Below are 25,843 nucleotides of genomic sequence, written 5' to 3' on the forward strand. Positions count from 1 at the left end.
CTTCCAATTCTTGCAGGATAGTCCCTGAGGCCATGTTAAGTCACCCTTGTAATTACTGTCTTTAAAGAGAAAATTTGGAGTGCTTTAAAAGCAGATTCCCTTGTATTAAGAGATGGTACAGGTATGAAGCTGTGTGCTCCAGTGAGCTGGAGTTAACTCCCCATTTTTCCACCTCCGTGCCTCTGGTACCAATCTCTGGTAATTTTGCTTTAGCAGCTTGGTTGCGGAGTGTTAACTTCTGCTCTGGGTGGTGAGAATACGGGTGATATCACTCTGGGACATTGTGCCATGCTCTCTTGCAGACATGCTTGGCTGGGAGGGACTGCAGCTCTCCCCACATCTCGCACAGAAGTATTTCAGGCAAAGCCTTTATGATAAATTAGGGAATGTGGTCAGCCAGAAACAGCCAGAGCTCTCCTTTATTAATCTGCGGGTGGGTAACAATAAAAATGATGAAAGATCTAATCAGCTCTGTTATTAGCTAAAGGTTGCTGGGGGCAGGAGGGCAGAAGGCTGTGTGGGTGCTGTGGGTGCTGGCTGGGTTCAGAGACAGAGGGACAGACAGGAGCACTGTCTGCAAGCACAGTCAGCCAGTAAAACTGCATGGTGAAAGCTGAGATGATGCCTTCCAAATTCTAGTCTTCAGTGCCTCTTTCTCACCTGCTGTTTCCTGGTGAGGTCTGGGTGCACCTGTGCTTTGATATCCATACCCCCTTCAGAGCCCAAGGTTCCCATATCACCTCCATCCTGCAACTGGGACCCAAATAAGGTGCTCTGTCTTTGTGGACTGCATTGAGTTGTGAGCTGCTGGGTTTTGTATCAGGTCTTTAATACCAAGGAGACTTCTGATAGATGTGAGGAGGTGGGCAATTCAGTACTAGCTGGAGAGCTTTGTGAACAGCGAGGGAGATGCTTCAGGCAGTGGGTTAAGGCTCCTGTTTATTCTTTGTGCCCTCTTTTGCTTGGGGTTCTATTCTCTTTAAGGGTAGCAAGTTAAGCGAACACAATAGAGGAGAGCCGTGTTTAAGCATCTGGATACAGAGGAATTGAAAGGCTGCAATTCCCCATTAAAGCTTTCATTTGGCAACATCACAAAGTCCTGCAGTCAACACACCTGTATGCAAATGCATTATGGACAGCTAAAAAGCCTCTGTTCCTTGCTTCTTCTGTCATATTTTGCAATGCATATTATTTGCTTACAATTCAGGTCTCTCTCAGAGTCTCTGTGGTAAGAGCATATTGAGGAAAGTCATCTCCTTTCCCAGTAATTTTCTCAGCTTCTCTTGATCATTAACATGCTGGAAATCACTTGAAAGAAACACTGCAATTTTTTAAGGGATTTTATTCATTTATTCATCAAGGTTAAGGACCCTGAAAAACTGCTGTCTACATCTTTTAGCACTTACTTCTTTCAAATCTCATATACATTATAGTCCTCAATCTGGAGCTCTCTTTCGCTATGAGGTTTTCTCTGCCTGTATCTTTTGTTGCAGTCTTAATGTACAATAAACCCCTTTAAAATTAGTTATACTGCTACAGTTGTCAGGAGAACTCAAGTGATCTGATGAATTTAGTAAGAATTCCAGCCTGTGAAACAGATACAATGAAATTCTCTCCTTCAGCCTACTTGCCTCATTATTAAATCTCCAGTTTATAGTGTGCAGACAGTCGCACACTATAATTGAGGTTGAATTGCCATTCTCATTATAAATCCCCTTTTCTCGTGTGCTCATAACTTCAGCCAACACATGGGCTGAAACTGTGCGCACTCACTTTTAGCTCGCAGTAGGATATTTTACTCTGTGATCTATAGGCTTTAGCTCTGCTGCCATGCTCTGCTGCCCCATATATTTCACTGTAACTGCAGCTTTTGGCGAGGTTAAGTCACAAAAGCTGGGTGTGAGCAGGTCTGCATAACTTAGAAACCTGACTTGTACCTGTACTTCAGGTAGGGAGCCAGACCATTGTTATCCATCTGTCTGAAAGGATGTTGCTCAAGATCACCTTAAGTAACAGAAGTCTCTCTGAAACCTTGAAAACCACCTGTCCCTTCCTTTTGACTCAACAAGCCATTTAGGCATTCCCTTCATTTTCTGCCCAGATTTTAGGGATAACTAAGTGTCAACAGAACCCTGGCTATTTTGACCCAGAGCAATTCTGCTGAGCTCCCAGTGCTGGGACAAGGACCTTTCCTCCATTCATGTGCTGTAGCTGTTCTCAGCTCTGCTGCCATCTCTAGTTTTTGAGCAGCCTTACCCTCAATGGGATTAACATAGAAAAAAGCTCCTGGCTGCACACTCACAATGAATGGGCCAACTCAGCACTAAGTCCTCCAACAAAGGGTCAGTTCAGATGGAGATTTCTGCTCTGCATCTCAGCCTGCACCCAAACAGAGCAGAAGGAAATCAGTCTCATGGCTGCAGCACTCAGTAAGGATATGAAGTTTTGGGGTTCAGAACTCATTTCTGCTGTTTGCCACAGGTTTTGTGCCTGCCGTTGGGTGAGGGCACTGGGTCCACTAAGCAGAGCTCTTCTGACCCCACGGTGGCCACAGGCTCACAAGTAGGAACTGACAACTAGATGGGACCGTCCCCACCACAGCTGTGCTCTGAGGGATGATTGCATTGGATGAAACCAGGATATCTCCAGCACAGAATGCACAGCAGTACCCTGGGCAGGTGTCCATGCCCTGTCCCATGCACTCTGCACAGGTCACAGAAGCGTTTTGCTGAACTCACATCAGCACAGTGAGCTCCAGCTTCGTGAAGAGGACTTGAGAGCTGAGAGTTTGCAGAAACTCATGCTGAGAGTTTGCGGGGAGAAGAGAGGTGTGAGGGATAATGAAAAACTAGTGCACATTTGTCAAGAAATCCGAGCCAAAAGGATTTATGTCAAGAGATTTATTTTTTTTTTTTTTCTTGGCAGTTATGAGAGATCACATAAAAAATAAGAAACACACACACTCATATATTTATAATAGAGAGAAGGAGGTGGAGGAAAGAGATTCGTGCTAAAAGGAAATTGTCAGGTTGGGAAACATGAGGTAGAAAAATAAATGGCATCCTACAGTCAGACAAACTGCAGAGCAGGACCAGCCCTGTCTGCAGATGGTTGGCATGGGGGGGAGTGCTTTTGATGCATGCTGTCAGGGAGGCCATAGCTGTTCACTAAATCCCTCTCTCTGCCCTTGCTGTCATGGTCCAGTAGCTGCTCATGGAGTAGACAGCAGCGGTGATGGAAGGTGCTGCCATTTATCCCCAGCGGTTTATCACCAACCCTTCACTCCAGAGGCACAGTGGGAAGCCTCCTTCTGCCTCTAGCCCTCCAGCTCCTTGTCGATCTGTCTGGTACCTCACTGATTTTCTTTGGCCAGCAGCCCAGGACCCACTTCTACCACATCTGTGTAGGAGGGGCTGAGGACACAAGAGTGTGTGGTGACATCAGAGGACACCACAGCGATGTTTACAGCGCTCGTCTTCCCATGCCCCGGATCCCTGTCCTCCTCCAGGCGTACAGCTCAGCATTCTCACACCTCTCCTCCACTCACTTTGCTCCCTGCGTGGTATTTGTGGCAGTGGGTAGTGAAGTGAGGGAGCCTGAGGGAAAGGGGAAAACACAGTCTGTCTCTCTATGAGAATCTGAAAGGGGCCTTCCTGCATGCTTGGATCCTTCCCTCTGCCCTGTGTGTTGCCAGCTGAAGCGCTGTGTCCAATTGCACTGAGAATTTTGCTCAGAGATGCAAGAAAAACTAAAAGGAGGGATGGAAAGTGACTCCTACTCTGCTAGCAAGGGTAATTTTTTTTTACATACACACACTTGATTTAGGTTACAAGGATTAACAACTTCCTTCATAATATTTCTTGCAATTCAGATCCCCCTATCAGAGGCTCCACTGTGTGGAAGATGCTGGAGTTTCCCTGCATGGCACGTGCACATTTTTGAATGCTTTGGGGATCCTAGCACTAAGGCAAAGTCCTTTGAAGCACAGTTTTCCTTCACTGTGATGACAGGAGGGGCTGGGGGTGAGCTTTCCAGGCTGCCCTGTGACAGCAACCTTAACAACTCCTTTACAGTCCTTTTTCTAAGAAGCAGTTCTGGCAATCACTGTCCAAATTTGCCTGGTCTGGACAGAGTTTTAAGAAGTAGGTTGGCTAGAAGAAGGTAGTTCTGAGCTTTGCTGACCGCATTATCCTTCTATGATGAGTTTCCGCAGCCACAGGATCTGTTCTGAATTTTTAATGTATTTGAAAATCATATCCCTAGACTGGAAAAAATGGTTTGCTCTGGATGTGTGTGTAATGACAGGCCAACTCCAGCTAACACTAGGTCCAGCAAACAGAGATAAGATGTTCTGCCACTCCCTGGGTGACAACAATGTCTATGCTCAAGTATCATCATTAGGAATGTTATTCTGCTCTGTTTTTGGCCACCTGGAAGAGGGTTATACCTAAGACAAGTAGAGACAGCATGCCTCAGTGCTGCTTGAATATAGATGCAGCAACATACAAAATATATGAAGATAATGTACACACCTAGGATGATAAGTCCCATGGAAATTTTTTTATCTGCCTCCAACTCATAATTCTGTTCCTTAGATTCATCCTTGCTCCAATAAACTGTCCTCTGAAGAAATGTGGTAGCAGTCATGTGGGCAGTGTGTTCTATCAGCTGTTTGACTAGCAGTGCCATATGTCATAGGGTTTTCCTCTGTTCCTCTGAACAGTTTGCATCTGTGTTGCTTTTGTGTTCTTGTTGCTTGTGTTTTGCTATTGATTCTCAGATTTTGAGCCATCCTCAGCTCTGTGTTCATGCAATGAAGGCCTTCAGGACCCCACACAGCCTGACTGTGGCTACTGGAGATGGACATATCTTTCCTGCATAAATACATTTGATACAGAAAGGTCAGTGCTGACTCCTCTTTCTTTTCCTTTCTTGCTTATTCAGGTTTTTTTTTTTGGGGGGGGGGTCTGATGGACTTAAAAGGCTTTGTTGTTGGTTGTGTGCATCAGTGCTCATGTGAATCGCTGCACTTGCTGGTGCAAGTCTCAGTTTGCGTGAGCTGTACTTCCACTCTTTGTTATGGGTCCTTCTCCTTCACTGAATACTATTTCCCATAAAAAAAACTCTCAAACTCTGGGCTGGTTGGCAGCTTCTCCCTGAAAGTTTTGCTGCTACTGAATCAACAGTTTCTCCATTTAAAAGTTTATGTATTTTGAAAGTTTTGACCCCGTTTGGGCTGAAGAATGTCTGTTTTCCAGGCTGGAATTCAAGAATTCAATTATTTTTCCACGGAGGCCTTCTAAGGAAACGTGTGGGAGATTTTGCTCCCCCCCGCTCCTTCTCCAAAAAGTTCAAGCAGGTCAAATGCTAGTGTCGACAATCTAACTTTAGCTTTACTCTTTCAAATCCCTACCAGTCTCCTGGACTTGACTTTACAAGTCCTTTCATGTCACTTCACTCTGTAGTGGGAGGAAGTGAAAATTACGGGCCACAGGCAGGGTTCCAAAAAGTGCTCTCTCTTTCTCAGAAGGCTGGCATCTTTCCATGGGCCTTCATTGTATTTTATAGCCATACTACAGTATTTAACAGCATAATTTAGTAAGTGTCGGTACTCCGTCGCAGAGTGTGGAGAAACCGTCTTATTCAACCTCTGGCGACGTGCACTGATTCAAATAACGCACTGTGAGGTAACATTAATGTTTTCTGGAAATGAAATTGGAGTCAGGAATGCCCTTATTGGCCATCAGCATAAATACTGGTGTCATTCTGATCAGCAAGCAGAATTCAAGACCTTTTACCCTTAAAAGGTGATTCTCTTTCAGACCTCTGTGTTTTAATTCATTTCCCACCAAATTAGCTACCCCAAAGTGCAGACACCAACTCCATTCATTTATACCTGAGACAAGGACAAGTTTTTTTCCCTGTTGTTCATGCACACCTTTCCCAAGTTTTAAGCAATCAGAACATTCCATATTCACTATTATCGTGTTGTACCTAATTTTTTTTTTCTTTCTTCTTCTTTTTTTTTTTTTTTTTTCCCCCAGTTTATATAATGCATTAAATGAGTTAAAAAATACTATAGATTGGAAATATACCCTAGAGGAACCCGTAGAAGAATGACGACAACATGAAATCTGAGTGAAACTGTTTCCCACCTTTCCAACTGCGGCACCTCGTTGTTTCTCATGCGCTTCACATGCTTGGGGGAGATAGATCTGGTCAGTACCCTGCACTGTCACCTGAATTTGTGTGTTCTAAACATAGAGAGAAGGGGAAGTACTGACTCTTATGGGTTGCCACAGACACCATTTCATGTTTACCTCAGCTGTACAGCCACCATCTGGGGGGGACTTGTCTTACCAGTGCGTCGGGATGTCAGCCATCAGATGAAGTATGAGGCAGCAGTCACATCAGAATCTGGACAGATGTAATCTCCCGAAGAGATTTTAGCATCTTCTCCAGCCTAGAAGGCTGCAATAGTCCATCATAATTTCCATCAGCTGTATCGGACTTGTACTCAGCATTAAAAGACACTGAATCCATGTAATATCATTCTTCAATCTTGCAGCCACAATGACAAGACCCTCTTGCGAGGACTGCTGCACTTTGGTCTATGCTGTACCAATTTTTGACATCTAGCCAGGTCTAAACTGGAGGTTCCTTGGCATATCAGCCAGGGGGATGCAGCAGTTCCTCAGGTCACCCTTCTCAGCTTAGATGAGCTCTAATTTCTGGCTGTGCATGTATCATCTCCTGCCTTCACACTGCAGGCACTGAGGCTGGACTTGGCCTGATGAGGGCAGCCAGTGACAAGCAATTCGTGTGCATATGGGAAACCAGTTCTCCACTGGGTGGAACTGGGAACTACCATGTGAGGCAGGGCATTTACCCACAGAGTGCAGAGGGGTCCTTGTCCCTCTGCACATCCCAGCACTTAGGGTAAATGTTTTTGAGCTCACCACCCTCCCTGCCCACACCAGTTTTCCTTGCAAAGATACCCAGTCCAGAAGGGAGATGAAGTAAACCCTAGTAGATCTGCTAGGTTAGGCAACAGTGAAGAGAGAGCTGCACTGGGTGCCTGTTTCACAATGTAAGTACAATTATAGTTGTACAAGTCTACCTATATAGCCTTTTATAGCTTTATTTCATGAGAATAACAAGCAACATGGCCACAAACAGACCTGATTTTAGCAGGAGATTGAACTAGAAAGCACAGAGCTCCCTCTGTGCTTTGGTTCTATGCCTGCTCTGTTTGGGAATTTTAGGGGATATCTATAGTAGTAACATACTCATAGATCTACGTGCATCCACAGCAATAGGTAATACATTTCTTCTGTAGCCTTGATTTGATGTTATCAAAGCAGTCAGAGTACTTTATCAAGAATGAGGTAGATGAGAAATGGAGCCCCGTATACTTTTAAAAGTCTCTTTTATAAGTCTCAAAACCAAGATGAAGCAAAGTCATACGCCATTTCAAAAATGGGTAAAGTGAAGTGATGCAATGCAGAAATGGTGATGAGTAACACCGCCATAGGCTAAGCAGTGGTCCATACACTCCTCTCAAGATGGCATGTGGCTTGGTAACTGTCCAACTCCACCATCTGCAGAGACTGAAACTCAATTGCTGTTAACGAGAATGAAATTATGGCAATATTAGCATAATTAAAATGAGAAGAATCCTAGTTCAAGGATGATTGATGCCTATGGAAAGCTTTGGGTGGAGGCAGAAAAGGCTGGTCCAAGAGTGTTGGCTCAGACTTTATTTACCTACACAATTTCCCCAGGTACTGGAGGAAATGTCCTCAGAAAAAAAAAAAAAAAAAAGAAAAAGAAAAAAGTTTAATGTGGCTACTGACTGGTATTAAATAAATGATGCATGTTGGCAGAGCGATAGATGAGAATAGTGGAAAACACATTGTGAAAGGAACCAGAAGAATTGCTGTCATAAATCTCCCCAAACTATTCTAGACAGAGAGAGGCTAAAAACTAAGCAGGCTACTGGGAGCACAGGGAAGGGGGCTTTAGGAGAAACCCATAGTTCTATAGATCCATTGCCACAGGTTTTGCCCAGTGTCCAGTCTCTTGGAAGAGGAACATTGGATGACCGGGGAAAGGAAAGGGGTGTGAAGGTGTGACATTGCAACTTGGGTTGTTTGGCTTTTCAGTTTTATTTTTTATTTGAGGCAGGTTAAAAGAGCTCCAGGTGTTCTCTCTAGAAAAAAAGAGATTAGAAGGCAACATTAATCAAGTTTACAACATATTCAAGCAAGTAGATAAAGAGGAGAGAAAAAAAATACCCTGAAATGTTTTTCTAATGAATGCATATTTTAGCTGAAGAATTCACAGGGGTCGACATGGAGAAAGACATGTATATATGCAAAACTAGGGTTAGAAGACAAAGTGGGATTATTTTCAAAGCTCATAAATAATTTAACTGTTGGAAGAAAAATGCAGAGGTTTCTGTTGATCTTATTGCCAAAAGAACAACTTCAGGCCTGATAAAGTAAGGGGCTAAAGGGCATTTCACACATAAGCAGTGCACAGCTGTTTGTCTACTACAACATTTCACATCAAGCACTGTTTTTCTTGGGTAAAAGATGGACATGCTGGGACAGGATATGCCGGCTTCTTTGACTCTCTAAAACACCTTTAGCTGGGGCTAAAGGACCTTTACATTGGGAAGAAATGACTGATTCCTGTTCATTTTTGTGAGGGGTCTGTTGAAATAAGTTATAACGTCCCCATTAGCTTTTCTTTTCTTTCTTTTTCCTTTTTTTTTTTTTCCTTACTTTTTTTTTTCCTTTCTTTCTCTTTTTCAAAAAGAGAGCATTACTGAACGCTTTAAACAACCGTAATTGCAAAAGCATGGGAGGAGCTTGACAGATGTCCAGCCGCTGGAAATATCTGAGGAGCAGAAATGCTGTCTTCATTTGCATTTCTGGTTACCATGAAAATTGTGTAACTTCACAGTGACCAAGGCAGGTCATAGAAGAGCTCAGTGATCTATTTTGCACGCACAATTATCCCTGCCATTGTCATACCTACTTAGTCTTCACATCAGTCACTTTGTACAGTTTAGTCAAGCAGTCAAATGGCTAAAGTTCTCCAAGTCCCTGTTCCATATAATTTCCCTTCCTGCCAGGTGAGAATGACCAATAACTGTCCCTTCGACTTGTCTTCCAATTGTGCGTTACTGAACTGATCTATATTTGTATTTGTCTTTGAAGTCACATTTCTGGACAGACTGGAACTAGACTGGCAGCACTGAAACCGGCTTCCTGCAAACCTATGGCCTCTTTACCCATGCCCACTTGTGACTTGATACACTCCATGTCTGTTGGCTCAGGAAAGAGGGACACGGTATCTCCAGTTCTTCCTCCCAGTTATATGGTGCCTGAGCATGTGTGCACTCTGTTGGGCTCTTTCAAGTAGTCAGAGGAAACCATGGCTAAGCCGTTTGACATCCCACTGCACTCAGCTTCTCTTGGTTACAACCTTTCAGCTGAGATCTAGTGGTTCTCATCTTCACCAATGTCCCTTCAAGTGTTTTCTCATTCAGCCAGATGTAGAGCTCAGCTGTGACCATTTGTCCATCACCCGCTGAACATACAATGTCTTATCTGCACACTCCTGTCTTGGAGAACTAAGGACTGAGAAGTAAGGTCTCAGTAAATTTTTTGGCTAAAACTTCAGCAAAGCACTGGCAGGGCTAATGGGCAGTGACACAGACCCCCCTGATTTAGGTTTGTCAGAAGACGTCTTACTGACCAACATGGTGGCAAGTAGCTATTGCTGATGATCCAGAACAGAGGCAAAGCAAGGTCTGGTCAAAAAAGATTCGTCCCCAGTTGCACAGAGCCCTGCCCACATTTCTTCACTGTTCCCAGTTAATGGGGAAGGAGTGCTCTTTTAAATCTGATGGATGAGAACCCTTCCTGAAATTGGGCATTTGGCGATATCAGCCTCTTCACGGAAGGAAAAATTCCCCAGTCTCTGATTAAACTGGATCTGGACTGTAAGTCTTTCAGGCAAGTGTGTTGCTTTACGTGGATTCCCTACCTCTAGGAAAATAAAACACCTTAAATGTACAGTATTTCACCCAAACACAACTTTCTCCCAGCACTGCAAAAGCTTGGTAGTCAAGCAGAGAAAATATTTACTTAGTAAAGCTTTAAGATCAGACTTTTGGGCTGCAAACCAAAAGGGCATAAATAAGCCAGATACAGGACAAGTCCCACTTAAACTGCAAAGCTTAATCAGCAGAGCCAGGTTCTTTGCCCTGTTTTGGCTTGGGCAGCTGTGTGCAACCTCAGTATCAGAGCTGAGGTTTGGCCTTCTCACACTGAATGCTGTGCTCGCATTGGGCGCAGGGGGTGGCAGCTGGTCTCACACACAGGGCTAGCTTGCTCTTCTCAGGGTGACATGTGCCTAATCCCAGCGTCCTGCTCCTGCTCATATCCTGAACTTGCTGCTGATCAACCAGCAGAGACATACACAGAGTTTCACTTCTCCTTGTCTTTGGCATTTGGGCAGTGTAGGTGTTCGGGATGTCCCTTGAGGTTGCGAGCATTGGATCCAAAGGCAAATATCTCTTTGTCACCAGTCTCCTGGCTGCCTGCCCTTGAACCAAGGCAGGCTGTACCCAGAGCCTATTGCAGTGCACTTGCATGAAATGTGATGCAAAGTGTTTGCTGGATACCCATTGTATAAGATGAATGTGCTCCAGCGTGCTCTGGGGTTGCTGTAGGAAGCATCAGTAACAGTGCAGACCAAGTGGAAGGAGTTAAACTGAGGAAAAATTAGGCTGACGCTTTTCATCTCAGCTTACATGCTATTGTAACAGTGGCTGGGGGCATCGACTAGCTTGGCTTAAAAAAGATATTGCTAATGTCTAACACTTGATGACAGATGGTTCACCAACACAGCTAGGCCCATTGTCTCACTTAATTGCTCTTTGTTCTAGCTGAAAGAAGGTAATCTTTTCTTGTAGGAGTAGGTAGGAGGATCCATGTACAGTGTGCTTGCTGACAGCCACTCCAGTTCTGGAGCCTGCTCTGTAGTTCACTGAAATGGAATCATCTCCCTCACCCTCTGAAGAAAGGACCTGCAAAGGAGTCATTACAGTCAGGATGCCTAATTTGTGGGTGCTTTGCTGCCTGGTAGGCTTCACAGCATAAAATGGGCAATTGAAAATCTCTGTGCAGTGAGTGGAAAAAGCAAAGTGCATGATGTCGCGTGCCTCTGAAGGTGAGGAGAAGCTCAGGGTCCCTGCAGAGCTGAGGAGGGGAGCACCATTTTTGGGATACCAAGCTGTGGCTCAGCACTGCGACTGTCAACCCACCCACTGACCATGTGAAGATGTGTGTGCTTGGGGCTCTTGCTTTGAGGAGCTGCAAGCAATGACTGTAACCCAGCAATGCATGAGTCCCAGGAGCATGTCCCAAGCAGCAGGGTAAGGTGTACCAAGCAGTCTGTGTTCCTTTGCTAGGTGTCCAGTGCTCTGTAACGGCACGTTTACCTGCACGTATGCACATATGCACGTATCCTTCTCCAGTCTGTGCTCAGCTGGAGATAATTCATGGCAGGTTGAAAACTTACCCGATCAAGACCCAGAATTCAGGGTGCCTTCTGAATGCCATGGAGAGAAGATGCTCGGCAGCAAGGTGTTTCTTGCCACAAAACCAGTTGTGTTTTTATCAGTGATAGTGCTATATGGTTTCTTCAGAAGCAGTGTGTAGGGATGTTCAAGTTTGAGTGAGCACTAAGAAAAGCTTGTACAGTACCGGTGGTGACTGTAAGTGTGCAAAGAGATACCAGAGTGACCTCATTCACACAGTAAGTGGTGCACAAGGGCTCTGATTTGCTACCTTCCAAAGATTTATTTTGGATTTGTTTGCTGTATTGAGAGTTCTTACTGTATTTACAGGGAAGCCGTGGGACTAAAATCTGAATTAGTATCAGCTTTCTTCAGTAAGTAGGGCACCAGTGACACTCCAAAAGGCATTTGTAGACCATGACCTCATCTTCCAGTGGCTCTGAAGTGATAGGATGAACCAGGTATTCTCAAATGGAATTTACCGAGGGACCTTCGTAGGCAACAACATCAGCAGCCTCCTTCTCTAAGAGCTGGTGTACACAAGCTTGTACATCTCACTGAGGCACCCAGTGATATGTGTTTCCCCACTTTCAAAAGCCCTGTGGAGTGTGAGTGGCTTCCTGGGACCATAAACAGGAATGTTTGGCATTGATTCACAGTAGTCACAGTCCTGGTGTATTTGCAACAAGGGGAAGTGTGCAGCTGGAAACTGAAATGTTCAAAGTGGAAAAGTCCTCATTTTGCATCATAAGGACATTTCCAAACAGTGTCATGATGTCAGGACAGCAGGAAGAGCTCCGTATTCAAAGTGGTTTAATGAACAGCTGCAGAGAGTGGAAATGGAGTGGTGGTGGTGGTGGTGGGGGAGGAAAGGTTTCCTCTTATGTGTGGCTATGTTGGGAAATGCAGATTGTCTTGAAGAAGGGATTTTCTGTTGTCTTAGAGACACAGAAGCATGATTTGTGGTTGAGGCATGTCTATGGGATTCCCAAAATAATGACTGCAAACCATGGCTCGTACCAAAGGTTGCTCCAAGGAGCACCATGGTGAAGGGTGCATGCTTTACCTTTAATACACCTTTAGTTTCATGTAATGTGATTTAACAGCTACAAATAAGAGGCAGCAGCCAGCATCAAACACCTAGTGGCTTTTGAGCTTCTGCAATGGTGTTACTGGTCTGCTATATTCTGGTGCATGTAGGCAGGCAGCTGCAGGCTTTCAGGCTGGATTTGCCTTTCTCTTCATCTTCACACTGGTCTACATGCCAGCCCCAACAGCACAGCCCCATGCTGAAACCAACCCATGGTGCAAAGCTTTATTGATTATACAGCACCTTAATGGCAGTGTGAATGAAGAAGAGGGTCTCTATATAGCAAACAGTTAAAGCTTAAAACAGGGTGGGTATGTGTGAACAGCCCAGAGAAGGGTGTTTAATCAACCACATGGCCAAGTCTGCATTTCTGCTTCAGCCCATCCTATTTCAGTCTGTGTTTTCAATATACCCTGAGAGCTGAGCTCAGCGAGTAAACAGCACATGGTTCAGGCAGCAGTATGGGCACAGCAGTGCTTCCGTCTCCCTGCACACCAGTGTTAAATGAACCTACAGAGGGCAGACAGTGTTGCAGTATTTCTGGTTTCTGGGGGGAATGGGCATGGAGATTTTCCCACTTAAATACCTGGGGATATGGTGGAAAAAAAAAAAAGTGAGGAGAATGCAGGGTCCCTACTGATCCATTGGTTGTCCCCACTGGTCTCCAATGCCAGGTTCCTCAGTTCAGTAACCCCTATGATGTCTCTTTGGAGCTAAGTATTTTTGGGAGTCAAGTACTGACCTGGGCCACCCAGGTAACTTTAACAGTGTTTTCTGGCCTCCCCTTGTGATTGCTCTCCAGCACTAGATATTTTACCCACTGCATATTGCAGGTACCTGAGAAAAGGTTCTGAAATGTCATCTCACAGTATGCAACTGTCATCCCCTATAGTAGCCAGGGATGTCCCCATTTGGATACCCTGGGAACATATCCCATTTTACTTAGGCCACATGGCCATGCCCTTGCAGGTACACCTTTCAGGTGCTCAGTGTCATGCAGGATGCCCAAGCCCACTGCACTGATGCAGTATTGGAAAGGAGGGAGCTTGGGGGCCACAAGGAAGAGCTAAAATGGAAGCCTGAGAAATAGAGAGGGAATTGGGCAACAGCTTTCAGCACCACTCTTAATATGCCTCTTCCCTATCTGTGTTTTTTCCTCTCTTAGAAGGGCTTTGGGTGATCTAACACTCAAAACTGGCTGATATCAGAGGATGAGCCTCTCTCCCGCATCCTTACAGCCTGGGGTAGGATTCTGAACTGGCTTTGGGGCAGAAACTGGAGACTTAATCCTCATTTTCTAGCTGAGTGACGTTTGAGGCTGATTCCCTCACCTTTATCCTCTTCTGAGCATCCCCTGTGATGTGCTGTAAGCAGAGATGAGACTGATGAATGTGCTCCTCTGCATTTACCCTTTCCTTCAGATGAAAAAAATAATAATAATAATACTGACCATATTCCCTCCCAGTATTTATCACCTGATTTACATTTCATTTATTTCTATAGCCCTGAACAGACATTAGTAACTCATAATAGTAATAATAGGAGTTTCTACTAATAGAACTCCTTCCATCTGTGGAGTTCATATTATGGACAAGCACCATTAGTCCTATTTAGAGACAGATTTAGCTGGTGCAGCTTGTCCAAAAGCAGACGTGGCTGCAAGTATTGGGACTGAAACGCAAAGATCCTGATTTCAGCCCTGTCCTCAGCTCAGCTGACCTGGTACAGCCATTTGAGGCTGTGGGAAAAACCATAATGCAAAGGATGAGATGTGAGGGATGCTCAGGAAGAAACTGAACCTCACCTCTGGAGACTGCTGAATTTCACAGGGTTGTCCCAGAGCAGCAAAAGGAGCAATGTCCCAAGCTCTGGCGTCTATACTTATCAGCATGAAATAACTATGAGCGTGAAATCAAACAACAGGCTTCAAACAGGAGCTACAATGACTCTAATTTGTATGTACCATTATTTGATCTTCTAACCTACTAGGTTTAAGGTAAACCACAGTGGAATATCAAGCAGACATTAAATGAAACAGTGTCATTAATTCAATCCAATGAGATATGTTTTATATAACAAAGGGATTTGTTCTGATACTCAAACAATGTATATTAATGAAAGAGTTGAAATAGATTCATTTCGTTCTCAAAGCAAACACATTAAGGAAAGCCATCAAGAAGCAAAGAACATGGTATTTTTTTTTTTTAAACTGTGCTTTATTTAGGGCTAAGCTGGAAAGCGTCATTCAATAATTACAGAAGATTACAAGGAGTTTTAGGGAATTGAGAGTGAAAGAGCAGTTGTATGGAACTGCAGCTGCGTTACACATCTGTACTTCCTAGCTGTGGGCTCAGTCTGGCTGTCCTTGCTCGGGCAAAATACCCAACACATCCCAGAGGGAGTTCTGCTGGAGTAAGGACGGGAAGATCAGGCCCATTAGGGAATTAAAAAGTAACAAAAAATAACAAAGTAAAAAAAGGGGGAAAAAAAAAAGGAAAAAAAATGAAAAAAGGAAAAAAGAAGCTTGAGATCAAGATAAAAAAACACTAAGAAAAACAAACAAGAACATTAAAACAGAGTTAAACCAAAGAATCAGAAACAATTATCACACTGCTCAGTCAATGCAAACAAGTGTGAGAATGATGTAAATCAAGTTTTAAGACTGCGAAAATAAATTATAATAAATATGATATACTTTAAAATATATGTGTTCTTAAATAATTCATTGTTTTTTTCTTTTTCTGAGTCAGATTTTTTAAAGCAATGTCTTATTTTTTAACTGCTCTAAAGTCATTTACCAAAGATAAATATCGTGCTTTCATTAAATAGTTTTCCTTGTTTTTCTCTATCATTACAATTAAAAGTCCTACAAAATATGCAAATTTATTTACAGAAAAACAGAGCCAGCATCTATTTTTTTTTTTTTTTAAACATCCCCGTTTCTCAAAATTCCTTGTAAACAGTTTCAGAAGTTCTTCAAAGAGATTGTTTGCTTAATGTTTGTCTTATACTTAGGTTTTATACTTAGGTTTTTTTTTTATGTTTTTTTAAATTTTTTTTATTTTTTTTTATATTTTTTTTATTTTTTATTTTTTTTATTTTTTAAGTTTAAGGTTTCTAGGCTAATCACTTGCCCTGAAGGTTTCTAGAGCAAATATGGAAGCTACTGAAGCATAGGATGATGGGAATTTCGCGGACAGCAGATCATGAAGACATGAAGCGTTTAGCTGTGTTTCATCGCTCGAGTTAGAACGAACGTCTGATAAAAAGACAGCTGTTTTGTTTTCCCATTTGCATTGTCTACAGAGTCGAGTTTTATTCTGTTTATTTTGTTAATAGCTGGAATGCTTGCAGTTAAAAAAGCTGCCATAATAGCCATTTATCTCCTTTGTCTCCTTAATAAATAACAGCATCCAACAGCAATTGGCAGAGTAGGAATTTATGCTCAATCTAAACTCTACAAAAATTACAGTTCTACAACATCTTTGTTTTTAGCATTAACGCTAACTTCTATGTAGTATTATTTTTTTTTGCTTTTTTGTTTTTTTTATTTTTTTATGTTGTCTAATTTTTTCTTTTTTTCTATTATATAGGTATTTTAAACTTTCTTTTTTAAATTCTGTACAACTATTAGGATTTTAAATGGGGAGAGTTAGAAGCATTTACAAACCTTTTTCTTTTTTTTTCTTTTTTTTTTTTTTGTTTTGTTTTCCATTTTAATATCAACCATCTTTCCTTTCTCTTCTCTTCTATGCTTTTTAGTGTATTCATTTATGTTTTTCCTTTTTTTTATTTTTATTTTTTTGCTTTTCATAGATATCCATCTAACCTGCCTTTAACAGCGCAATCCTTACGTATTATACAGAAAACCATATGAAAGCTTCATAGACTCTAATTAATGTATAACCAAAGAACCTCCCAAAGTATCAAAGAACTATTATCTTGCCGTTTTAAAAGCATTTAAGCATTTTTTTTTTTTTTAATTTTTATATATTTCTTATAATCGCTCTCAAAAACTGTTTTAGGAACAGCTCAGAGAAAAGGAAAGAACTTCCATATTTTACATACAGCTACAAGTCTGCGGTAAAAAGTTTTGTCCTTTGGTCCCTATATAGCTAAGGAATGACAGATAAAGATGCTCAGTGACTGTTACCATGGGTCGCGCATGGTAACCGCATCCTTGGTGGCAAACAGGCACTCCTTTGTCAGTATCCAGGTTTGCATCTCCTGTTTGAAGAAAAGCCGCTGTGGTGATATCAGTGTTTCTTCAGAAATCCTGGTTGATCTTGTTCCTGTTCTGATTTTACTTATGTGTTTGTTTGTTTGTTTTCAAGCGCATGTCCTTCGAAGTCAGCAGATGTGATACTTTTCTTGAAGAAATGTTACAGTCTAAACAATCAAAGAGAGAATAAGTCTGAAGTCTTCAGCTTGATTGATATTTGCTGATATGTCAAAGGTGTAATCCAACAGTTCACGTTATTTTTTGTTTTGTTTTTAATATATACTTTTGTGGTTTTTTTTTTTGTTTTTGTTTTTTTTGTTTTGTTTTGTTTTTCTAATTGTGGCCCATTCAGCTGCTGCCCTAAAAAATGAAGAAGATCATTGCAAATTAAATCAAAAAGGGAAGGGGGAAGGGGGAAGTAGGAAAGGAGGGGGGGGGGGGGGAGGAGAGGGGCAGTATTTGGGACAGGGGAAAGAGACCTAAAAATGAAAACGAAATTAAAAACAAGTCTGTTCTTTTGGGCCCAATCCTGCTCCTGTTGAAAGTAATGGGTGTTTTCTTCTCCCTTCAATTGGGACAGGATGGGGTTTCTGCTTTAGTGGTTTGCTTTTTGAGTCATTGGCTCTGATTCTGCTCCCACTCTTGTCAACAGAAAGATTCCCCTTGACTTCAGTGAGAACCGGATCAAACCCAAAGCAAGCAAGGTAGTCACGATCATGATAGAGAAAAATACAATTGTTCCTAATAGTAATAATAATCATAAATCAAAATAATAGTGAGGGATGTCTATTTAAATCTGTATCAGTGTGTATGTACAGATAACTACGTTTTAATTATTTTTTTTTAAGAAGTGCCACTTTACAATGCCAAATCACAGTATTGCCTGGTGGGCTTTTGTAGTGTGAAAGGCATTGAGAAAGAATTCTTCTGCGTTTTAATGGGATGCTGTCTATGACAGTGTGTGAGCGTTATGTGGAGACATAGCTGCCAATAACATCTACATCTTTCATGAATGTCAGAAAGTGGGACTTCGAACAGGTAATTTATAGGAGGTTAAATAAAAAAAGTCTGTTAGAATAAACTTTTTTTGGGGGGGTGGGGAGGAGGGGAATGTAAAGCTAATGTTTCTTAAATAAAAAAAAAAGTTATTTAAAAAAAAATGTAATCATGATCCGACTAGGCTTGACATTTAAGTAGGATGCTTAATCATTAAGGATTAGCTCTTATCTCTTTCTAGCAAGCAGGTTCTTCTTATACACTTGGTGATTTATTACATCAAGAAACTTAGAAACTGCAAAAGGTCCACTCTGGTGGAAAAGTGTCATGCGGAATATCAATCCATGCTGGCAGGTTTTCACACTGTTGGTTCAACAAACAGCAAACCGTACACAGCAGTCTAAACAATTACAACACCAAAAATAATAATAGAATAAAAAAATAAAAAACACTCGTCAAGGACCCTTTTTCAGTTGTAAACAAAAAGATGCATTTTGCGTTTTGATCTGGATGTTTTTAGTTTTTTTTTTTCTTTTTCTTTTTCTTTTTCTTTTTTTTTTTTTTTTTTTTCCCATTCAAAACAATCCCACCCTCCCCCTAAGCAATTAATTTTGGCTGGAGTTGCTGTAATACAGAACCTTAGAATTAGGAATTCTTGAAAAGACATACAATGAGGCTTTTCTTGGGGTTAGTATATATATATATATATTTTCGGATTGCTATAGTTTTCAAACTACTGTTACTATCATTTTTGCTTTTTGTTTTATTTCTTATCATTTGTTTTTAAAATTTTGGAGAGTGATTTGAAATATCCTAAGGGGTAAAAAAGGCATCAATTGAAAAAGGCCCCCAATTCTCCGGAAAAAAAATAAAATCACAAGATTTTCAGTGCAAAAATATTAACCACACATTTTTTCTCTCTCTCTCTTTTTTTTTTTTCCAAATTTTCTGTAACGTTATAACAATCCCATTTTTTTTTTTTTCTAAAGAATTAGGAATCCATCTTTTTTTTTCCTTCTATGTGACATCTAGAGAAGCATAAAACGCTGACGAGAAATCAAACAACAAATAAAGAAACCACTGCAAGCACCAAAAACGAAACGAAAATGAGCACAGCAAAAAATTGTGGCAGCACAAAGTCAAAAAAGGCACATGTGATCATGACTGGCCAATCATCAACTGATACAACATCCAAGAAAAATGCTTCAATCACGGCACCTGCACGAAACTTGACGGCATGTCATGCAACCAATTCTTAGCTTGTTACATGACGCCATCATGTCACACTTTCAACTTCGAGTTGATTTGAACTTACGGCCTGGGGGACTGTATTCTCCACTTTCATGTCATTACGTGAACTTTTTTCCTAGCTCAGCGCGAGACTGTGGTGGATTTGACTGGCTCTTGGTTGGTTTTGTTGGAATTTGATTGAATGACAAAAGAAGAAAAGATTTTTTTTATATATATATATTTATATATAGTGTGGAAAAAGGGAAAGGTAAGGAAAGAAGATATATATAAAAATAATAATAATAATAATTAAAAAAAAGTTACAAACACAGCATCAGTCAAAAAGCTCTAATGGAAATACTTGCCATTAAACTATATAAAACAAAACAAGAAGTAATGCAAAGCAAACAAACCAAAGGGAATTAAAGAAAGGAGGAAGAAAAGAAAGAAAGTAAAAAGAAAAGGATGGAGGAGGCCTAGCCAGAGACACACACGTAAAACACACACTTAAATGTAGACACACAGTCAACAGTGAACAGTAACAGAACGCTGTGCAGCGGCTGTTGAGGAGAGCATGCACTGAATGAATGAGCAGAGACACAGATCGGTTTGCAAAGTCTGGAAAATAAATACATTTGCTGCCAACCAGAATGCTTTCGTTAGCACCAGCCTCTCCCGCACCACCCCCAGCCTCCGGGGCATCGCGGGACAGCTAGCCCAAGTCCGCTGGGAGCTGTGCCGTTTCCTTGGATGGACTCTGGAGCTGGCACTGCTCTAATGCAATTACATCCCAGAAAGTTTAAAGTCGTGGGAAAGTAATAGACCAAGAGCTGCTTTGACTACTGAGAATTAAAAGAAAAGAAAAGAAAACAAAAAAAAGTAAGAAAAGGAAAAGGAAGAAGAAAAGCAACTACTGGCGGTTGTTGCATGTCTATTTAGCGGTTCTCAGGATGGCAGGCTCTGGATACAGCAGTGCTGGTATGGTGTGAGAAGCAAACTTGTAGAAGGACTCAGAAGACACGATGGTCCCTACATCTGCATCATTGAAAGAAGGAAATTTACTGCTTTGGTGTTTGGCTTTGGACTGATTAATTAAAAAAAAAAAAGAAAAAAGTGAAGAAGAGGAAAGAGGAGAGGAGAGGACAGAGGAGAGCAGGGGAGGGCAGGGGAGGGGAAAGGGAGAAGGGAGGGAAAGGGAGGGAAAGGGGATGGGAAGGGGATGGGAATATGAGGAGAGGGGAGGAGAGGAGAGGAGAGGAGAGGAGAGGAGAGGAGAGGAGAGGAGAGGAGAGGAGAGGAGAGGAGAGGAGAGGAGAGGAGAGGAGAGGAGAGGAGAGGAGAGGAGAGGAGAGGAGAGGAGAGGAGAGGAGAGGAGAGGAGAGGAGAGGAGAGGAGAGGAGAGGAGAGGAGAGGAGAGGAGAGGAGAGGAGAGGAGAGGAGAGGAAAAAAAAAAAAGAAAAAAAGAAAAAAAAAAGAAAACAGAAACTGCCTGGGGTTGGTTGCTGCAATCTTCAGGAACATTCAGTCTTTTTCTTACCAAGGAAAATGTCCCTGTATTGGCCCAGGTGGTTTTGCCTCAGTAAACTCCAAAAATCACTGCATATAATGATACATTTGTCTTAGTCAGCAGGTCTGCACCCTGCGCTCAGGTACTGCATTTCTACCCCCTTGGCAGGGCTAATATCTTTCCTCCCAGCCTATTTCTAAAATGTCACTGTATACACTGTATACAACTGAAATTTCACCTTGCGTTTGGGTGTCACAAGAACACTGTTGGCAGTTCTCATCCTGAAGTCATGCATGCTGGCTAGAGAAAATTCATTCATTGGCTTTTTATTATTATTTGACTTTATTTTTTTTTCTGAGCTGAAATACACTTTCTGGCTAGCACCACTATGCTCAGCTGATGAGACACTGAACTAAGCCCCTGAACTTAGCACTGGCTTCAGCTCTACACCTTGTCCACAGCTGGCTGCTTCTTGGTTGGAGGTGTCTCCTTCTCAATGGCCTGATCCCAGAACTCTGAAGCTGGATGAGCTGGAAGTGTTAGCCTAAGCTTCCTGGGTTTCAGGTGAATGGAATTGGCTGTTTCCCCTAAAGGGCAGATGCGAGATTTCATTCTACAGTCACTTTTCAAGCCAAAAGGCAGAAAACTGTCTTTCTGAAGATGGCTCAAGGTGGAGATGTTGTCACTTATGTTTCTGGACACTCAAGAAATAAGCAGTGTGAACAGTACAGATCTAGGCTGTGCTTAAGGAAGCAAAACAGCGTCTAGCATCCCTCTTACCCATGGGGGCATTTTTGGCTACAGACACCAGTCACAGGATCAGAGGTGGACACACCATGGTGCATCTATGTGCATCTATGTGCCTATGAGCAAAGATAACACCTCACCTATGCCAGCTCAGGGCAACTCTCAGACTGTGGAGAGGCTTCTGGACATAACCTTGACTGGGAAGAACATTTTCCCTTATGGCTGGAGCAAGAAGGACCAGGTTGATCTGCCATTGGCTTTGGAGCAGGTACTACCATCCCTCTGCCCGTCCTCCACACACACCTTCAGACAGTGGGGATGTGACGTGCACACACACACATACACACACATATGTACAGATGAAGGATTAGAACTTGCTGAGGCTAAAAGAACAAAACAAAACAGAAAACATGCTTTCAAATGAAAGTCAAACATGGTTGTCCTGTCTGCCTAAATCTGGTCTGTCTTCAAGCACCAAATGAAGCTGTCTTTCTAAAGCATGGGCCTGTAGCACCTCCTTGGTAGAGAGGAAGAGATCCATTGGACATCTCTAGAGAGATATCCTGCTCATGCAGGTGAAGTACCTGAGGTTGGGCAAGGTTTCTAGTGAGCAGTAATGTTTTTACATCAATTGACAAATGATATAGACTACCAAGTGCCCAGTGCTCTTTTCTGGGTCCTAACCTCAGGCAGATTTTCCCTCTGGAGAACTCCATAGGTACATGCCTTTCTTGGTTGACTAGGCAGAGGACTCAGATACCCATCTGATGAAGACTGCTTCATCAGATGCCTGGAACTGAGAGGCACATTAGGTGTCTATGTCAGACAGGCTAGACACCAGCCAAAGTCATCTGTTAAGGAAAGCAATTCACTTTTCTGGGGAGAGATATAAACCTTTAGTACTGCTGAAGTAAATTTGTGAATAGAAATGTTAACATTATCAAGACAAGACCCTAGCTCAGAAGTGGTGCCAGGGAAACAAAGAGGGAGCATACTTCCTGACCACCTGGGGTCTGCACACAAGGACAGATTAGGAAAAATATCTTTGCTTCAAGTGACATTGACCAAGAACGTGCTGTGCTGAGCAACCATAGCCAAATGCACCTGGTAAATGCGAATATTCCTCCAAAACAGCTTCTTGTTTGAAGCCTCTAAGTGGAGCTGGAGACCATCTTCTTTGAATGCTGAATGGAGATAATGGCTTAAAGTCCTAATTAGGCTTAAAGTCATAACACCTCCATCAAAGAAAAGGACTCCAGGTGGCTTTAGTGGGGAGAAACAGGACTTGCAGCACACAAGTTAACACATCCTAAAAGATTCTTTTGATCGGACTGAACCATGGCAAAAAGGAGTCTGTGTCTGTCTTGATGATAATGAAGACCCTGAGTGCCTATCTTTGATGGGGATAGTCACACCCTAAGCCTTATGTTACATTTGTTTATGTTATAAAGGGAAACCTTCCTAAAGATCAGCAATGTCCCTCATGTCCAAATCTAATTTTTCAGCTATACATACATATTTCTGCTCTGCATTGGGCTGTGGCATTGCTGAAACCTGACAACCATGCACCTGAGGCTCTGGATACAGGCTAGGCTGCATTGCCAAGACTGTTGGATCATTACTGAAGTGCCTTTTGCAGATGCAAACTGCCTCAGTGTCAACAAGAGCTGGCTTTCTACTCCAGCTACTGAATATTTTGGTGGGAGCTAGTGAAGGACAGGCCTTTCCCAAAGACTCTAGGAATGTGCAGATGAAGTATGCAGCTCATGTGCTCTGTTTCATTCAACACAGTCCAGGGAAGGTTAGGCTTGTGGAGGACCCTTCACGTACCTCTCTGCCTGCTGTCAGGGTATGAATGTATTTGCTCAGCTTGCAAATACAACCAATGGTACATGCGACATAGCTCTGTGTTTTCAGAGGACCAGAGAATTGGCTGAGCACTGCCTCTTCTGTACTGCACTGCCAGACTGACGCTCTCCTCCCTCCACTCCATAAATGCATTCCCTTCTATTCCACATTTTTCCTACAGTGTCCCTCCCAATACTCCTATCTAGCCAATTCCCCATGGATCACCTTCTCCATCCCTTTTGCTGCGCTGTCTTAGAGGCAAGAAACCTCTCCCTGAAGGGACTCAAAAACCCTTCCAGCGCCAAAGAGACAACCTCTTAACCTGCATCCCTTTTGATGACTGAACACTGCTCACCCTATATGTAGGTTTCTTTACCTGTATGCAATATCTATTTGCACAGTCATCCAACAAGGGAGTCCAGACCCTGTCCTTCTGCCTGTTGGAGCCTGTGCCCAAGAACACCTCCAGCTAGGCAGGGGAGATATTTTTCCTACGGGTGACAGATCTTTACAGCTATTGCCTCTGAGGCTGATCAATATTATTTAAATTCGAACCTGTGTTTTTCTCCCTTGCCTTTCTTCTTGTTTCTATAGCAATTTCTCGCTCTGTTTTATACCTCTGCACCAACTTTCTCCCAGCACTGGTTGGAACTGCCTTCCCTCTGTCTCAGTTCTCCTCCTCACCAACCTCTTGTTCACATGCCCCTGTATGAACCCTGTCCAGTGCAGATGGAAGAAGGACACAGGGCTCTCCAAAATAGACTTCATTCCTGCAACAACCACTGCTAATAAGGCTGTCATGGGGAGTCCAAGATCAGGAACTCAAATTTCTTAGAGCAGGGAGGGCACTACGGTCAAGGGGATTTTGCATCCATGCTGGGATTAAATGAAGCCTGATCATTTATACTAAAGATCAGCGCGTTTACCTGGGCTCTTGGGGTGCTATTTTTAGGAAGAAAAAAAAAAAAGAAAGAAAGAAAAGAAAGAAAAAAAAAAAGTGTTTTTGTCAGATGCTTCAGTCCTAACATCTGAAGGTTAAAAAGGAGACAGCATATGTGAATCTATATATACATGAATATGCACACATATATATCGTACATATGTATACATACAGAGGTACTATATATACATATATATCAACAGAGACAATTACACGTATACAGACAAAGGGGCTAATGTGATCTAAAAGGGAGATGGGAGTCCAGCATTTCAAATGCTAATGTTTTCAGTTGTTTTTTATTTAAGATGCTCGATGTTCCTGCCTCATTTTTCCCACTTATAAATTAAAGGTGATGACAAAAATTAGCTTTTAAATTGTAATGCCCTTCTTTCAAATAACTGTATGACTTACTTGCTGTGCAGTGTTGTTACTAGGATTGTTCTCATTTAACCATGTTACATTCAGAGCTAGTTGAAAAATGACCATTATTTTCCAGGGGAAAACTGTCATTATTTTGGCTTTCTTTCCTGTAAATATTTTAGTTAATAAACAAAGCGAAACTGGGGTGGGGGAGGTGGCTGGAGAATGAGATTAATTTTGGGGTTCTTTTTAATCAATCTGAAAAACAGTCCATTTTTAACAGAAATTTAGTGTTTCAAAGGCCAGCATTTTTAATCAAGACAGTTTTGGGTTTTTGTTGTTTTTTGGGGGGGGTGTGTGTGTGTGTATGTGTGCGTGTGCTCTTGGCATTTCTTTTTTAATCTTCTGGAATGAAAATTTGCTGCGGAAAGATCCAGTTTGGTCAAAATGTCACTTTTTGGTCACCCCTTCCTCCCCCAGCCAGTTTGATGAAAAAATGTCAAACAGCAATAGCTGTGTCACCTCTGATTTATCTATTTTTCTAGAGCCATTAGTCTCAAGCAGCAGATGAAAAAGCACCGCATCGGAGCGGCTGTTCCTGGAGAAGCCAGCCTGGTCAGTCAGAAAATGTCACTGGTTCCCTGTGTGATGTTTCCTTTTCTCTCCCTGTCCCCAAGTGGTAGCAGGACAGGTGGCTACTGCATGATAAGGCCCACAGGGGGACACCCTGAAGGAAATGATAAGGACCACAGGGGGACACCCTGAAGGAAATGTGGAGGAATGGAAAGCAGAGGTGGGTGGGATGGAGTGGGATGCAGGGTGCTCTGATCTGCCCTGCACTGAAGTTTAGGTAGGGAGCTGTGGGGAAGGACTGAATGGAGCCCTGTCTGCCCTCCTCAGCAAGGTTCAGAATTTATTTGCACAAGCAAACATAGCCATACATCCTGTTCCTCTCTCAGCTGTGCTTTACCAGCTTTGCAGACAAAGGTCAGTGCAATAAACTCAGGCGGTTTCGGGAAGCAGGGCGGTAGTGATGGTAAAGGTCAAATGTATGTTATGTGGTTACTTTTCCAGCAAAGCCTGTAGCCTCTTCCACTTCTGTTGGCCAGCTCAGCAGCACCAGTGCCCTGAGGAGCACATGTTCTGCCCCGTACAAGGCAATCAGTCCTGCTTTTGCTGCTGGAGAACATTAGGTGGGAGAGGAAATTAAGCTGTGTGGAAGCTACCTTTCTGCACATAATGAAAGGTTCTTTATTACAAGGGGGCCTCAAGGAGTTTGCTATCTCCTGAGCATTGTACCAATAGTT

At 42.5% G+C, this 25,843-nt stretch overlaps 1 protein-coding gene across 24 annotated transcripts in view; it reads right to left on the reverse strand.

Annotated features, from left to right (window-relative positions):
• Positions 1 to 7,745: 7,745 nt before the first annotated feature.
• Positions 7,746 to 25,843, reverse strand: part of CELF4 (CUGBP Elav-like family member 4) — a 714,329-nt gene continuing 696,231 nt past the window's right edge. For 8 of the 24 annotated variants that reach the window (XM_085530185.1, XM_085530179.1, XM_085530186.1 and 5 more), the window contains exon 13: positions 14,881 to 17,268. The gene's annotated coding sequence lies outside the window, so the exon portion shown is untranslated. Of the gene's footprint in view, positions 8,213 to 14,880; positions 17,269 to 19,219; positions 19,308 to 25,843 lie in introns of those variants that run through there. The other 16 variants (XM_085530189.1, XM_085530180.1, XM_085530187.1 and 13 more) reach the window with 7 other exon arrangements.

This window comes from Coturnix japonica, chromosome Z, assembly GCF_054131305.1.
Source record: "Coturnix japonica strain WE chromosome Z, WE-NBRP24, whole genome shotgun sequence".
NCBI lineage: Eukaryota > Metazoa > Chordata > Aves > Galliformes > Phasianidae > Coturnix > Coturnix japonica.